Source organism: Astatotilapia calliptera, chromosome 3 (genome assembly GCF_964374335.1).
Source record: "Astatotilapia calliptera chromosome 3, fAstCal68.1, whole genome shotgun sequence".
Classification (NCBI taxonomy): domain Eukaryota; kingdom Metazoa; phylum Chordata; class Actinopteri; order Cichliformes; family Cichlidae; genus Astatotilapia; species Astatotilapia calliptera.
This window is the reverse complement of record NC_137424.1, coordinates 33883712-33895910: the sequence shown is the minus strand read 5'-3', so window position 1 is coordinate 33895910 and position 12199 is coordinate 33883712. Positions and strand designations below refer to the sequence as shown.

Genomic DNA, 12199 nt, shown 5'->3' with positions numbered 1-12199 from the left:
CTGTGTGTCGGACAGGGTCGTCTGCAGTACGGGGGCCCCACAGGGAACGGTTCTGGCTCCGTTCCTCTTCACCATCTACACTGCAGACTTCTCCCACAATTCCACCCAGTGCTTCCTGCAGAAGTACTCTGATGACTCTGCAATAGTCGGCCTCAACACTGATGGGGACGACAAGGAGTACAGAGGTCTGACCCAAGACTTTGTGGACTGGTGCCAGCTGAACTACCTCCAGATCAACGCCAGTAAAACCAAGGAACTGGTGGTAGACTTCCGCAGGCACAAGCATTCTCCACTGCAACCACTGAACATCCAGGGTATGGACATTGAGGCTGTGGACAGCTACAGGTACCTTGGTGTTCATCTGAACAATAGACTGGACAATAATACTAAGTGCAATAATCCTTTCTGTCATCGTTGTATTTTTACTCAGTTGTATATAGTATTTGTATTCTATTTTTATCTTATTGTATATTTATTTTATTTTATTCTACTGTATATAGTATTTCATTTTATTCTATTCTGTACAGTTGTGTACTGTATTTATTCTTATTGTATTCTAATTTTTGCCTCATAACTTTTGCACTGTCCACTTCCTGCTGTGACAAAACAAATTTCCCACGTGTGGGACTAATAAAGGTTATCTTAAAGGTTATCTTATCTTATCTTATCTTAACACAGTGTATGTAGGTTTCGACTGAAGTCTTACACTTCAGTACGAAAGTTGATGATTCATCTGGTGCCTTTTATTGTGAGCATTTGATCAATGGCCGTGAGTACCATTCACAGATAGTTAGAGAAAAGCTGTAAGCACAGCATTGTAAGATGGTGAAAGATGTACCCTTAGATGTACCCCTAGGCCCCCTCCTCGACTCAGAGATGGTCTTTCCCCTTGACTCAAGATAAGACAAGATATACCTTTATTAGTCCCACGAGTGGGACCGCTCAAACCAGCATTCCTTCCTGTTGAGATATGTGACTTTCAGCTAATAACTCTTTGGGAATTACCTCGTTGGCGCAAAAAATATTCTCTTATTGCTGTCAAACTGTGTTTTCTTTAGTATTTTTCATAGATGCAACTAACAAAATGGGGAAAAAATGATATGCTTTTGCAACCGACTACTAGTAACAAAGTGCCTAAAGATAAAATTTAAAATTGGTTCTTTGCTAAGTTGTCTGTCTTATGTAGATCCCTGGAGTTAGGTCTCTTTTTTTATGTTTGAATGATTTATAGTTCAGTGTTAAGTGGCTTAGAAATTTAAAAAAACATTCCTCTGAAAACGGTCAAGTACAAGGACATTATATAATTGTAATCTGATGCAGAATGTATAGACTGTGGACAGGATTCCTTGACTGTATACATGCTGCCATACTTCTCTTTTCGTAGCATTAATATGCTGATCATTTCATCCTGTCATGCACAAAGTGCAGAATTCCCTTGCAGCTTATCTTCCACAGTTATAGACTGAAAGTAGCGTTTTGCTGAAAGGAGTTTAGTTTTAATCTGAGCAGACCCACTTTTTGAAAAATCACAGATGGTTAAGGCAGAGAGGCACAATAAATCTAGGTTAATACATCGTAAATCTATGGTAATACAAGAGAGATAAAGTGAAAGAAGATAAAAAGAAAGAAGAAATGGAATACTTCACAGAAGTATCCCATTTCACAGAAAGCAAGAAGTATGAGGGAGGGGCAGCAGTTAGAGACAAAACTTTCTCCTCCAAAAAAGAACGGGAAAGAGGAAAAGGGAGGTGGTAAGGAGCAGAAAGTAAATAGGTAGTTGGAGAAAGAAGAGAAGAAATGAGGTAAAAAGTCCTATCATCTTTCTGTTACGCTTTGACAGAGCAAGGCAGAAGGGTATGATTAAAAGAAAAGTGAAAATTAACACTGGGAAGGACCACACATGCTTGTAATATATATAAATATGTGCACACATACACACACACAGACTGGAGAAAGGTTCAAAGAAAGACTCATGAGTCATTTAGACATATTTGCACATAGGACACACAAAAGTGTATGATGATTCATAAGCAAATCTAAAAATACAAAAGCAACAACACAACCTGCAAAAACGGAGACATATAAACAGAATTACAAACGCACACAGTTCTGTGTTCCTTTAGGCCTAAAAACAAGACCTGTCATCTGTCCCCCATAAAAGCTTCTTATCACTTGTACAAACTGGACAGACAGCAAAAGAAAACAAAAATCTGGAGGGGAAAAGACTGAGCTGTAGCACTGTGGTTTTGTGAACAGTGAGAAAGATATGAAAAGGACAGGGGAGTGAGAGATGGTAAGAAAAGGAGAGAGAGGATTAGGGGAGATATAATGGGCTATAATCCTTTTCTATTGAGAGATGGATCCCAGAACCGCTGACAGGGTGTCAGTTTGAAAGAGCTATTTGCCCAAGATATGAGACTGCTTTTAGACTGATTCTACCTTCAGCTCTGAGGTCTTAGGAAAAAAAACCAACAACCCCAAAACACAAAAGCACAAAGAGACCAAAGAGACTTAATGCTTTTTAAATGAATTGCTTTAATTTAGTAATAATTTTCATTACTATAATCGAACATATACATTAGTAATAGTCATATTAGTGTTTTTAAGAAAGAACTATAGGAAATTCAAACATTGAAACAAAGTCTAATTTATTTTGCTTATGATCAGTAAGCTGTCAACACTATAGATGTAAAATTACATGTAGTTATGGGATGATTTGACAAGGTGAAGAAAATCCCCAGCCATGTAACAGGCTTTTTATCGCTACAACTCAAGACTCCCTGTACTAACAGGGAGATGGAAAAGTCTGGTGTGAAATGGTTTTCTTACATTTTAGAGAAAGGCAAAAAAATATATTTTTAATGTGCGTCAGTCAGAATGATTTTTGTTTTCTCTGATCCGTGACTGTCAAGACATGGGGGAGCAAAAACAAAAATGACATATTCTGATTGCCTTGGGTTAGAAAAAAGGTTAGGGTTAAAGTTATCACCTAACATAATAATACCAGGGCTAATGATAAAAAAATATTAGTGACCATTTTCTTAATGAGTTTCTGCTCCTCAGTGGTGAGTTGGTAATGGTCGTACTAATAGTCTCTTTGAGAATGACATGAAAATGATTTATTGAGAAGAATTTATCTCTTGCATCACTGCACAGTAGACAGTCATGAAAACTATGTGGGTATACAGTTGTTTGTTCCAGAAGACTGCTTCTACAATGGTTTATCAAAGAATGGGTCCTTCTCAGGAGCTCAGTTAATTGCAGGGTGGTACTATGGTAGGATGCCACTAGTCCAGCTGTAAAATTTCCTTGTTATGAATATTCCATAGTCAGTTAATGGTATTTTAATAACAAAGTGCCACAAGATGGTAGGCCACCTGAGGTGCATAGTGCGCATAGGTCGCCAACTTTCTGCAGAGTCAATTACTACAGATGTCCAAATTTCACATGGCCTTCAGATTAGCTCAAGAACAGTGCATAGAGAGCTTCATGGAATGTGTTTCCATGGCCAAGCAGCTGCATCCAAGCCTTACATCACCACGTTCATTGCAAAGTGTTTGATCCAGTGATAAAAGCTACTGGACTCTAGAGCAGTGGAGATGTGTTCTTTGAAGTGATGAATCACGCTTCTTCATCTGGCAATCGGATAGACGATTCTGGGTTTGGCGGTTGCTTTTGTGGGATTATGGTTTTGGGTTGCTTGTTAGGAGCTGGGCTCAGCCCCTTTGTTCCAGTGAAAAGAACTCTTTAATGTTTAAGCATACCAAGGTGTTTTGGACAATTTCATGCTCCCAGATTAGTGGGAACAGTTTGGGGATGGCTCGTTCCTATTCCAACTCAACTGCACAGCAAATGCATAAAGCAAGGCCCATAAAGACATGGATGAACGAATCTGGTGTGGAAAAACTCGACTGGCCTGCACAGAGTCCTTACCTCAACCATCTAGAACACCTTTTGGATGAATTAGTGCGGAGACTTTGAGCTAGGACTTTTAGAAGAACAGTCAAAAATACAAAATATGTATCACCTGTTCATCTTCAGTTACTGGACATCCAGACTAGTCATTTGTAGTCCAAAGAATAAAAGACAGTTTAACCTCTTGTATGACCATCTCACAAGCAACCAAAGGCTAAACAGCGGGATAATATTATGGGATCAGGTACCTGCTACAAGGGGATGTAGCTCAGTGGTAGAGCGCATGCTTTGCATGTATGAGGTCCTGGGTTCAATCCCCAGCATCTCCAACTTTTTAATGCTGTAAGTAGCTTTGGATTGACATTGCTGTGATAAACTATATGTTAGGCCTGCTTTGTAGTACTATAGGTCACCAACACAGTATACTGATTGGCATGACATGCTAATGAAGTTGGTTTTCTCTATTTCTTAATTCTGCATTTTATTAAAAAGAACTGTTGTTAAAAGGTACTTAGGTAGTGACTGCCTTAACATTTGGGTCTCACAAATTATTGTAATTTATTGGACCTCAGCCTCAGGTCATACTATAAGAGAATCAACTTATATTTGGTAGTTATGATGACGATTCATGTTGTATTACTTTAACCCCGGTGAATATGAAAATTGTATATATTTTGACAGTCTAAAGCTGATTAAAGGACTGAAAAACTGGAGATGCTGGGGATTGAACCCAGGGCCTCATACATGCGAAGCATGCACTCTACCACTGAGCTACATCCCCTTCGCCTTGCTTTTGTTATGGCAGCTTTTATGTCAAAGACATTTTGTCTTCTCACATCCTGACTTTGATTTTTTTTAAGTGAACCCCCTACAAAAATAATAACAAAGTATCAATTTTGAATCTTATTGTCACCACTGTTATATCTAGAGATAGGAATTGATAAGAATTTAGCGATTTTGATTCCATTATCCTCATTGATTCGATTCCTTATCGATTGTCATTGGGTTCTCATTGGCTCTGTTGTGAGTCACCACCTTTGCTAAGCAGCAATAAATAAATTACAAATTTATTTCCTCCCTTAGTTGTGATCAGTCTTCACTCAAAAGTCATTATTACATATCCATCCATCCATTCGCTTCCGCTTGTCCTTTTCAGGGTCGCGGGGGGCGCTGGAGCCTATCCCAGCTGTCATAGGGCGAGAGGCGGGGTACACCCTGGACAGGTCGCCAGTCTGTCGCAGGGCCAACACACAGGGACAGACAACCATTCGCACTCACATTCATCCGCACATTCACACCTAGTGACAATTTGGATTATCCAATTAACCTATCCCCACAAGCTGCATGTCTTTGGACGGTGGGAGGAAGCCGGAGTACCCGGAGAGAACCCACGCAAACACGGGGAGAACATGCAAACTCCACACAGAAAGACCCCGGCCTTATTACATATATTACACATATTACACATTACTTCAAAGTAATGTAGTATGTTTCTTAATTACTCCCGAGAAAAAGTAATTTGTTATACTACTCGATGTATTACTTTCACGTTACTCATTAAAATAGCTGAAACACAGTCTCATTATCACCATTTAACAATATAAACCTGAGGCTACAAGCCCATACACCAACACAAATCCCTAATGAGGACACAAATCTAAGATCTTTCTCCTAGAAGAATACAAAGCTGACCGCACAAAGCAAAGATAAAAAAAAAACAACCCTTGTGTGTGTTTTTTCTGAGACAGGAGGATCTGGCAATGACCTTCAGGTGTGGCAGAGGGCAGCCCATGATTTTTTGGGTGGTGTTAATTACCCTCTGCACAGCCTTCCTGTTCTCAGTTGTGGCCCCTGCAAACCAGGAAGTAGGAGAGCACGCTCTCCACTGAGGAGCAGCGTCTGGTCCAAGTTGTTCTTCCTCAGGACACGGAGGAAGTGCAGCTGCTGCTGGGCATTCTTTACCAGGCTGATGTTTTTTTTTATATATATGTATAGATTTCTCTGTAATACTTGATATACATAAAATAATGCATTTTTGGTTTTTTTTCATTAAAAAATGAAAATAACAAAAACAACAAAAAACATTAACAGCATAATAAAAACTAATAAGTAAATGGTTAAAATTCTGAAGCATCTGAACAGTTATAATCAGGAATAAAGGCTGTAAAAACTCATAAAATAATGTTAATTTATACAATGTTGACATTTTTTCCCTCACTGACACCATAACTATATATTTTTAAAGTGATAGGGTTATGTGCTCCTTGCTGAACCTGGGTGCAGGCCTGGGAGTCTGTGTGAGAAAATAGGTTTTCCTCCAAGCTACAGCAGAGAAGCAATAAAGAGGCTTATTGATGTGAGACTAATGCATGGAGGAATGGAGGATAGATCAATGACGGGATAATACACAACCTCCACAATCCATAACAAACACACTGTGGATGGTGTTTTAGTTGAATAAAGGCTGTCACTTGAAAGCTGGATTTTGGGACTAAATGTGGGTGAAATGGTTGTTTTGTCACTTCGAGAAGCATTTGAAAATTCTATATTTGAATAAGATAAATGCTCTGACAAAGCTCAGAAGTGACGTGCAAAAGACTAGAACTGTTTGAATGAGTATTTTGTCAAAATATGACGATAAAGAAACACATTTTGTCAGCCATTTGAAAGGGATTTTCAGAGAAGCTCAAGAAGCCTGCGTCACATGGATTTTCATAGGACTTAACTCTATCATCAGGCAAATTGTAAATGAGAAAAGATGTTAAAATCTGACACATACACAAGCACAGTTTGGCATGCCGATTTAAATGACTAGTGTAAAAGCAACACAAAAGTTGTGTTCAGTCACATAAACAAAACAGCTACACAATATTTGTGTGAATGCATTACCTTTATGTAGAGCATTTATCAGCCACAGTTCTTAGCTCAGAAATAAATGTGAAGGTTAAAACTTCAAAAAGTTCAAAAAACAGGCTACAAAAATAAAATACTGCTTTTATGGTTAAAACACAGCTATTCCCTGGTATGTGCTAATTTACTACGACTGTGGCATCCAATAAAAAGTGTAGAGTGGAGGTGAAGGAGGAGTGCTTGTGTCAGTGTTTATCTAGTATCTTTCAAAACAATTTTCAGCTCCACACTTCACCTTCTTCGCTGAAAGCACAGTGCCTCTCAGTGCTGCCAACTTGGTGGTAACTAGCGTGGTGAACACAGACAAGTGTGCCTGAAAAAATTTAGGCCAGTTACTGCACAAGTGAGTATCGTGGCCACTGGAAAATAGCTTGTCAAACGCTTTTGCAACGTTTCTGTAAGCTAAAAAGTGAAGCTCAGGACAAAGAGACATTGAGTCTAAGCAGAGTTGGGGATGTAGCTCAGTGGTAGAGCGCCTTCTTTGCATGTATGAGGTCCTGGGTTCGGTCCCCAGCGTCTCCAACCTCATCGCTTTTTAATGTGAACAGAAGAGGTTGGCAGCAGCTTAGTGCAGGTAGACATGCTCAAGAAAACCTGCTGAAGCTCAAACTGAGTATCAGAATGGGAAAGAAAATGTTGATTTTGAATATGGTATGGTTGTTAGTGCCAGAGGGGCTCATCTGAGTATTTTAAGAAACTGCTGCTCGATCCACCACTTCACAAAACTCAGTCTGAAACTGCTTTCTACAGTGAATTCACTGTACTCAAACGGCCTCCATAGTCAGCAGATCTCAATCCAATCGAGCAAATCTGGGATGTGGTGGAGCGAGAGATTTGTATCATGATTGCAGCTGCCAAATCTGCAGCAACTGTGTGATGCTATCATGTCAATATGAGCCAAAATCTTTCAGGCATGTTTCCAGCACCTTGTTGAATCTGTGAAGAATTAAAACAAAGAAAAGATGAACAACCTGGAACTGGTAAATTCTAAGTTATGAAGTGGCTGGTAAGTGTATGGTGCCCTCGTCACTTTCCAGATAATTCACTAATATACAACAGAGGCATTAACAATGACCCAATCAGTCTCTGCTGTTGTATATGCTGCAATGGCATTTTAAGGTCTAAAAATCAGCACTGCATTGTAATTCAGATGTTTTTAGCGATAGCTGAATGGCTCTGCCCTGCAAAAGAGCAAAATGTTGCTGGAAAAAGGATCGCAACATACGTGTTCTTGCATTAAACATCCTGCTGCGCTGATAGAGACACATCTGTCAAGCTCTAGGAAGAGCACACTTGTCGAGCATCTTTGATTTGCAATTAAAAACGCGAGAAACTACTCATGGGATTAACAACTCAGTAAAATAAATATCACAAATGATAATGTCACTAACTCAATAGACAGGTTGGAAAAAGAGACATACATATTAGAGTTGGATGTCTCGAGACCGGTCTTTTACACGGTCTTGGTCTTGTCTTGATCTCTGATCCCTCGGTCTTGTCTTGGTCTCGCTGTTTCGGTCTTGCTGTCTCAGATCGACATAGTGGTCGGGAGATTTGGAGTCAACAGTATCCTGACACACAACGTAACGTTTGATAATGTGTCATGCGCAAAAGCATCAGCTCCAAGAGCCGTGCTTAGAGAGTGCTTTGTAGTGAATCAGAAGAGTCGACTCCCATTCAGCGAGAGCCGGCTCCTCACTTAATTTCCTTTCGCTGCTCAGCTCTCACACAGTGGCTCAGCTATGCTCCAATCCCTCTATATTGTGGCCAATCACATGCGAGCATATAGGACAATATCATTATGTGAAAAACAGAGAGGGTGAGCGACGCGACAGTCAAGTGGAGCGAGCGTCTGTCCTCTCAGTAAGTGAGTGAGACAGTAGGCAGCGGTGAGGAGGGCTGCGCGAGTGCATCGCAAAAACACATAAATATGCCTGACACCCGTAAACGAAGCAGTTTACGGGTGTCAGGCTGCAGTTTAAAGACTTTTTTGTCTTGGTCTTGACTCAGTCTGTCTTGGTCTTGTCTGGGTCTCGATACCCTCTGGTCTTGGTATTGTCTCGGTCTTGGTTTAGGCGGTCTTGACTACAAATCTAATATATATATATATATATAATCAGCAAGGAAAACAGTGAAATTCACCCTGCTGTCCACTAATATTTAAAGCTTTCAGCATCTCTTAAGTTAAATTAATTACACAATTAGTTGAATCAGTCTCCAGCATATCAAGCTTGAATTTATTGTCTTCTCTTTGGTCTGTTTTGCAGACGAGGGAAGGAAACACTACCCAGCAAAGGCATGTGGCACAAGGGGGCAGCAGTGACAGTGTGTGCTTGTTGTATGAGGCATGGGGAACAATCTCCAGCATCTCCATTTCCTTTAATCACACATTTAAAAACAGGCTTTAATCACCTCACCAACGCCGAACTAAAAACACTTAAAAAACAAAAGCATAATTAATCACTGTGCATGCGTAATGGCAGCCCTTCATCAGGGTGCTGTCACACAATCAGAGGCTGACAGAAGCTTATGTATGTGGCTATAATTGCAGAATTAAGAAATGCATGTATATGTAATAATAAGTCCGTGTTCACTCTCTGAATGTAGTGTCTTGCTGAGCACAGTTAGCAAAAAGCTCTCTCCAGTGAGAATCTTATAAAGTAAAAAGGCTCTGCTGGGATTCCCTGAGGAACAGCAGGAGATGAGCTGTTCAGAATCATTATGTGAGACTATAAAATACCAAATGATGACATTTTCAGTGGGGAAAAGGTGTCACATTCCATTAAGGGAGTTTTAAAGTGTATTTAGTTTAACAAGCCAATAGCTGCAAGCTATTGCATAGAGATACTTCAGATAGGAGAAGAAACTCAGTAGAAGTACAAACTGTTTGTCAGGTGCGTATTTTTTTTCCAAAGAAAACTATACAATTGGAAATGTCTATTTTTGAGTCAAGCCATTCATGTGCCAGCTAACTCCACGATTCACAGAGAGGTGCAATTTATTTTTTTATTTTTTATCTGGGCTGAATTCTTTTACTCACAGTGTCTTTATGCTTCAGAAGACAGACTCAGCACAGCTCTGAAATGCTGTAAAGAAGTCATACTGTGTCTCACAGCAAATCACCATTACATAACAGACCCGTAACACTGTTACAGTTTCGTAAAGCCAAAAATCAGCAGAACAGCAGCAAACTCCTTTTCCTATAAAGCTAAGACTGCTCCAGTCAGTTGATTTGTGCTATTCAGCTTAGTTTTTAGTTTCAGATATACATATATTTTATGTAATGATGCATACAGACTTTAGTTTAGACATAACTAAAAGTGTACCAGAATCAAAGATATGCTAAGTTATGTCAACAGCCGCTCCAATCAAGATTTTATGCACCCCGTAGAAAAACAGCGAGAAAAACACAGACTGAGATATTAGTAAGATACAGCACAACACATCAAGTTTTGAAGCCTGTTATTTGTTCTAGTCCCACTGCATTTGCATTTAGGTTATTTGCACAGGGCCACTCAAAACCGCACCTGGCACCGAATGCAGCAGAAGAGAGACGGAGGGAACATTTGGCTGATATTATATTCAGGTTTGGTGTAAAGCTGACTGACAAAAAAATCAGATTTTTTACTTTACTTTTTATTAATCTGTGTACAGAATCACCCTGATGTAGAGTTAAGTTAGAGTCATTTATAAAGCTTTGAAGACCCTCTTAGTGCTGGATTCCCTAGATCGCACAGGTGTAATAGGCTATTACCTTCACTACTGCTATGAAGTAAATATATTCTTTAAATCTGAAGCTGGAGGCTTATAGTGTCTCATTAAGTCTTTCGGGGACTAAGTTAAATCCAACAGAGTCTCAAGGTAGTTGAGAAATGGAAAATTGATTTACTTATAAAAAAAAGAAAATTGAATCTTTCCAGTCTAGATCGACTGTTGGTGACCTGGCAGCCTATCCCAGATATTCTGTTATACACATACACAAACATATAGAAGAGGTAAGGTAGAGAAGTTGTACTGAAATTTTCTAGTCAAAAAACAACTATATTGTTAAGGACAGAGCAGGATCTCATACTATTTACAATTTAAAGTGTTTCATGATACTTCATCTTGGCACTCTCGATTAGTGTTCCTGTAATTTAACTCTTGCATTGTGTCTACGACACAGAAGCCACACAAACTTCCCTTCAATATCTTACAGTATTTATAGAAACAAGCCTGCAGCATCGCAAAGCAGTTATTTTGATCTAATATGTATGTATTGACTTAATCTCAGTGGTCAAATAAAGAATGCATGTATATAATTACCACTGAAATCTGACAGCAACACTTACATTTTTCTCTTGTGGAATTCTCCAATAAATTTACATGCAGGAATCTTAAAGTGCCATTTCTCTCTCTTATAATATGTCTGTTTATAGCCGGTGCTTTTATGCCTGTTGTCTAAGCACTGCATGATAACATGCACGCTATGCAAGCAGTAGCAGTGTGAACAGATGACAACACATAGGCACTTTACAACTAGTGATAATAGTCTTTGGGTAACCAACTAAATGCGGGAGATTAAATCCTCTATGCAATCATACTGTTTGTGATTAAACAGGCCCAGAAACAGAAAGAGAGAGAGAAAGATCGAGCTCAGATCACAAAGGTCCAGGTGTTCATAAGAGACAGATGGTAATAATCTGTCAGTCTAGCTGCTCCAGATGGTGTTTTTGAGTGACTATGGGTATCTATCACAGAGGTGGCCTCCAGTGCCAACAGTGACTTTGCAAAAAACACTAAAGCATTTTACTTTTCTCATGAATCCCAATCACGATCAAGACTCGTGTATAGAAGTTGCACTGCGCTGAAAACAACACCTAATATTAAAGTGTGAATAGAAACTGTTGAATGGGCTGTATGTAACAGACTGAACATGCACCTGCACATTCTTTTTCTAAGGAACTAAGAAACAGCAACAGATGGATGAAGTCTGAGAGCTGCAGAAGAGTTCATATTTCTCCAGTCTGAAGGGAGGAAAGTGTTACCCTGTTAAGGCTGGCAGAAACATGATTTGGCATGCTGAATTCATCTTGGATCCAGTCCATCATATTATCTACTCCTAACTTTTAGCAAGCACATCCCAATTGTCTTTGCTTTTGTCTGCCACAAACCCTTAAGATAATCAGTATTTTTAAACTACTAGGGACATTTGTATTTCATTATAAAACTACTAATTGCAGCTGTTTAGTAACGGATTACCCTGCTTTGCTCATTTACGACCAGCTTAATGGCAAAACAAAACAACAACGAAAAAAATCCCAGACTGGTGTAGAAAAGCAAACAGACTCAAAAATTAACTTCATTTCCTGAACACAGGGATTTTTTTTTATCT

At 39.3% G+C, this 12199-nt stretch overlaps 1 protein-coding gene and 3 non-coding genes across 5 annotated transcripts in view; 2 read left to right on the top strand and 2 right to left on the bottom strand.

Moving 5' to 3' along the window:
- The window catches only part of m1ap (meiosis 1 associated protein), a 59968-nt gene that overhangs the window by 27482 nt on the left and 20287 nt on the right, over positions 1-12199 (bottom strand). The window lies entirely within an intron of this gene.
- On the top strand, positions 4173-4244 carry trnaa-ugc (transfer RNA alanine (anticodon UGC)). Its single transcript has one exon. It is a non-coding gene; the product is annotated as a tRNA-Ala (tRNA).
- On the bottom strand, positions 4625-4696 carry trnaa-cgc (transfer RNA alanine (anticodon CGC)). Its single transcript has one exon. It is a non-coding gene; the product is annotated as a tRNA-Ala (tRNA).
- On the top strand, positions 7276-7347 carry trnaa-ugc (transfer RNA alanine (anticodon UGC)). The gene has a single exon. It is a non-coding gene; the product is annotated as a tRNA-Ala (tRNA).